Raw genomic sequence first — 5,893 nt, forward strand, 5'->3', positions numbered from 1 at the left:
CTTCAATAGTTCAGTACGATTGCAAATAAGTCGAGCAATCTCCACCTGTGAGTGAGAGTAGAAAAATGGGTATCAATTGTCTTAGTTATGTCAAGAAATCAGTTCCTCTTAACATCTCAGTTGTTGGATGATCCAACCTGTGAGAATAATATCCACCCTTGAGGGACTAATTCCCTTAATCTTTATGGATATAACATTCCCACCTTCAAAAATGCCCTTGTCTACAAGGTGAAGGTGTAACACCTTGTAGCTTCGGGCGAAGGTTCGAGTAACATGAGAATATAATGGAACCAATATGAGGGTTATAAGAAGTGTTTTGAAAACTAATCAAGTCATAAGAAATGTCTTTGGGAAAAGCAAAGTTGGAAGCCACTCTACGGGGCATGTTTGCAAGTGAGTTTGTAGAGGGTCTTACTTCGAACGACCATAACCCTTTTATTAATTAGGAATTTGAGAAAACTTCCTAAATGAAAGTTGTAGTCCTTTGAAATACCTTTCCAACGGTATATTATGGGGGTCAAGGGGGGGCATCTGTACAAAAAGTTATGGCCATTTTACTGAAGGAATACAGAGCAGTCTGTTCACTGGTCATGTTATACGAACTGGTTATACGGCCCATATAATTTTATACGGACCGTATAACTCGTCCGTACTTCATGAAACCTCAACCCGACGTTCTGTTTTGTGCCATGATAAAATATGGTCATATTATATGGACCGTATAATATGTCCACATAATTTCCGCCTCACTTTTGTATAAATTCAAGCCTTGAGTTCTTTTATTTCATTATTCACTATTCTAAGCCCTAGCAACAATCCAAAACATCAAGGTAAGTCAATCCAAACCTTTCCAACTCAATTCTAACATATACTCTAATAATCTAAGCAAGAAATTATTGTTCCTAATCTAGGGTTTTCAAGAAAACCCATCTCAAGGTTCAAGAATCAAGATTTAGGAAATCTTCTCCAAAATTCAAGTCTTTAATTCAAGTTTTGAAGCAATTAAGGTATGTAGAACTTCTATCCACATGTGGGAATCTCTACGTTCTTCCCCATGCTCTGTTTCTTGATATCCATGAAGTTCAAATCCTAGGGCATTAAAGCCAACATATTGGTAGCCCGTATTTATGTACATGAATTTTGTATCTATATTCGTTATTGTATTCCTAATCTTCCATTACGGTTATTAGGAACCCTAGCTTAATCCATGAATCATGAATTCTTCCTCATGTGTTCTCATTATGTTTATATGAAACTTTATGATTTTTATCTAGCAAGTTACAAGCATGTTTTCAAGTCAATTATTATATAATTATGAACTATTGTTATTACTCATGAATCAAGAACATGTTTGCAAGACTATGACAAGTTATCTCATGAAACCATGTTACAAGATATTTCATGAAATCATGTTACAAGTTATTTCACGAAACCATGTTACAAGTTATTTCACGAAAATCATGGGCTTCTTAACCAACTATATAATGTTCATGTTTTTGGGATTTGCTTAGTTAACCGAGAAGGCTCAGTAAATCCTGAAACTACGTAGCCACCGTAGGATAAGGGTTGTCAGCAAGGAGGCAACACCTTCATTATGCAGTTTGGATCCTTACATGCTTATTATTACTTAAATCTCATATCCCTAGCAAGGTGTGAGTGTTCTGCTGGTAGGACGCAAGCACCAGATCATGTTGTCGGTTATATTATAGCATTCCCCACGTTACAAACAATTTTATATCTGTATTTCCATTGATTTACTGTTTTCAGACTTTACTCACGTTTCATGCTCATGTTCAAGTTATATTCAGTTTCAGTTCAAGTCCTATACCTATGTTGTGCCATGTTCTTTATTTCAGCAGGTTTTACATACTAGTACTATTCACCATGTACTAACTTCCCTTTTTCCCGGGGCCTGCACTTCACGGTGCAGATACCGGTTTTCAGGAGCATACACCTGCGCAGTAGGATCACCTCAGTTATCAGCTTATTGGTGAGCCCCACTTCTCTCGGGGTTCAACATGGAGTCTGCACTAGTATTCAGTTTATTGTAGTCCAGGGCCATGTCCTGGTAAGTAGTATTCAGGCATGTTTTAGAGGCTTCATAGACAAATGTTAGTTCACAGAGTCAGTTATGCTTTTATGTTTGCAGACTATTACGTTTTCATGATTTTTCATGCTATGAGATAATTTCAAGACTTTATTCCGCAATTACATTTTAATGATTCATTTAAATTGCATCATATAAATTATATTATTTTGATGCCCATGTTGACAAGCAAGCCATGATGTTCGCTCGGACACATGCAAGCAAGGCCCGAGTGCCGTGCTTCGCCCAGGCCATGGTTCAGGGCATGACAAAGCTTGGTATCCTGGGCGAAGCACGGCACTCGGGCCTTGCTTGCATGTGTCCGAGCGAAGCACGGCACTCGGGCCTTGCTTGCATTTGTCTCACTTCCTTCATACTCTAGATTGTGCAGTTAAAGCTGTACTTTCAGGATGCCTTTTTAATTCGTGCGTGTACGTATTTTCAGAAAATGCCTACGAAAAGGAAGTACACCAGAAAGGCCACAGCCACCAGCCAAGGGGCTACTGCGGAAGCAACTCGCGAAGAGACCGTTCCGACTCAGATAGCAGCCCCAACCGCTCCTACAGTTACACCTCCTAGTGATTCGGATGGGGATGTTAGGAATGCTATCAATATGCTCACACAGTGGTAGCAGCTCAGGCCCAACGTCAAGAATCTGGGTCAAGTTCAGGAGGTAATGGAGAGTCTTCTAAGACTAAGGACTTTCTCAGGATGAATCCCCCGGTCTTTACGGGGACAAAGAAAGATGAGGACCCTTAGGACTACATTGATGCCCTTCAGAAAATCTTCAGGAATATGACAGTTACGGAAACCGAAGCAGCTACTTTTCGAGCTCATCAGCTGCAGAACATTGCTAACCCCTGGTATGAATCTTAGGAATTATCCCGAGGTGAGGATGCACCTAATGCTACATGGGATGAATTCACAAGTGCATTCCTAGACCACTTCATGCCAATAGAAGTCAGAAAAGATAAGGCTGAGCAACAGAATGGTAGGTCAGTTCAGGACTACTATTTAGAATTTATCAGTCTGGCTAAGCATGCTCCAAATATGGTACCGGACATGAGGGCACGAGTGAGGAGTTTTTTTGGGGGTCTTGATCCCTATTTGTACGATGGGGCACATATTGCCGCACAGAATGGGGGGATGACTATCTCTAAGATAGTTGCTTTCGTACGAGAGAATGAGACAAGGCTGAAGGAGGAGGAAGCCTTGCAGAAAGAGAAAGACAAGGAGTTCAACAAGAGGGCCAAGTCTACCGGACAGTTCAGCGGTAATGAAAACAGAAAGTTCTTTAAGAACAGGTCAGCCGGACCTGCTCCGTCCACAGAAAGTGCTCCAGTTTCCAAGTTGAGGAAAGATTGTCAGCAGAATTTCAGGTCGTCAAGCTCCCAGTCTCAGGACAGTATGACTCAGAGTAATTTAACCAATCCGATTTGTGCTAAGTGTGGTAAGAGGCATCCTGGGGAGTGCCGCTCTGGATTGAATATTTGCTATGGGTGTGGCCAGCCGGGCCATGTTCATCGAAATTGCCCTTCAATCAGACAGGGCACAGGAGGTAATCGAACTCAGTCAGTAAATTCGTCAGTTCCTCATAATAACCAGACTCAGGCAGGACGTGCACCAGCTAGATCCGGCAACACAAGCAGTGGCCCAAACCGTTTGTATGCTTTGACCGGGCGTCAGGATATCGATGCCCGTACTGATGTTGTCACAGGTATACTCATCATTTTTAGTTTCGATGGTTAAGCTCTCATGGACCCTGGATCCAGCTATCCTCAGAAAATTTCCCGTTGATGCACAGTGAATGGGCTAACGAAGAACACGAAGTGTATGGTATTTCAATAAGTAAATAATGACATTAGATGACCCTAAGTAAGATTTCAAAGACATCCGATGTCAGAAAAGAAAGTTTTGAAGAGAAGGCAAGGCATACGATAGGTATCGGACGAGAATGATGAGTAACAAGTTAATGACGGCTGTCACACCTTGGAAATTTCATGTCATCGTATAGCGAATGAACCAACGCGAGCTTAAGGGTAGTAGGAAGTTCTTAGGATTATAATACGGATAATTAGTGGTTTTAGAATGTATACGTTAAGATCTTGAAGTTATATGAATTGATGAGATAAGATCAATATAAGGACAGGGGAGTATAAGTGAGGTTTAGGAAAGGTTCCGTAAAATTTTGTGTTAAGGATTGTCTGGTAAGGCTTTGAGGACGAGTTATAGGGATGTTTAGATCATTAATGAAGGTATATATGAGTAATGCATGGAAAGTTGAGCAAGTCCTAAGAAGGACCCATAAGCCAAATATGGGCATAAGCCATCCAAAAGGCCGATTTAAAGAAACATTTTCGGATGATCTGACTTGGAGGGGCCAAAACGCCATTATAAGTTTGGGATTTGGAAAAACACTAAGAATTAAAGTTGTAAATAATTGGAAGAGCTTTCCAACCATAGGTCGTGGGCCCTCACACGATATCGGGATCAAGATTTATGACCATTTTACATAACGAAACGACGAGAACAACTTCGAATGAAGCTGTGAGTTCCACGACCCGTGAAACTTTCCACGGACCGTATAATACCCAGTAGAGATGATGGTTCTCTGGTGGTGAACCACGACCAGAACCACGAACCATATAATATTCCACGGACCGTGAAAGTGTCCGTGGAAGTCCCGACGTATTGAATAAGTTCTGATTATATAATGATGTTCCCACTTCATTTATTTCATTTCACACACACTTCTTCATCTCTCAAGACCTCTAGAAGGTTCCATACACTTCATCCACAAGAACTCAAAGGAAATTGATGATCAACTTCATCAAACCAACAAGAATGCAAGAGTATAAAACCCATTAAAGTCATCTAAGCCAAGAATTTCAAAGGACGTGAGTTAGGGTTTTGGTGCAAGAAGGGTATTGCTACTCAAGGCTTGTTCCTACAATATATAAGGCTTATGATATTCTCATGATGTTTAAGATATTGACGAGTTGGAACACTTGAATTGTTGAAGAATATAGAAAGTGGGTCATAAATGTGGGAATAGTGCTATTGTTGAGTAGTAGTTTGGAATGAAGCATGATTATGGATATGTTGTGATTGTAAGTAGATTATGAATGCCATAAAAGAACATGGAATGAGAATTATACGTGAAAGAACGTAATAGTGAATTATGACCATGATTATGGGGAAATTGAAGTGAAATTGTGAAATGTGAATAGTATAGAAGGATGACGATTGTTGTTTATTATATTGTGAATGTTGTTATGAATGTTTGGGAGTTGATATAGAATATGGGAAAAGTTGTACAAACAAAGGAAATGCTGCCCAAATTTTCCTAGAAATAGTGAGCACGTTTAAGTAATCAATTAGCTAACGTTCATGCGACTTCTCTTGAAGGTAGAAACGCGAATATTGAAGAGGAACGTTCGAGTGATAGAGTAACTAGATGAAAAGGAATGTAAGACCAATCCTTTCTTTCTAAGGCATGAAGCTTTCAAATTTTTCCATGATCTTCTTATACGATAGAGACTATGAGTCCATGAATATGCGAAACTACACGCGCATGTGATTAAGGAAGGAAATACGATACAAGCATGATAATGATGATGATGAACATAAGTGTGAGAAATCCTAGTATAACAAAGGATGTCCATGAAGCTAATAATTCTAAGTATGCTTCCATCGATGCTTCTCTTTGCGTACACTCACCTTAGATTGTTAGTTCCTTCAAGGTGAGATATGATATCAATGATTACTCCATAGTATGATCGGGGGTTCACGACCTTATGTCACCCC

This window comes from Lycium barbarum, chromosome 10, assembly GCF_019175385.1.
Source record: "Lycium barbarum isolate Lr01 chromosome 10, ASM1917538v2, whole genome shotgun sequence".
Taxonomy (NCBI): Eukaryota; Viridiplantae; Streptophyta; class Magnoliopsida; order Solanales; family Solanaceae; genus Lycium; species Lycium barbarum.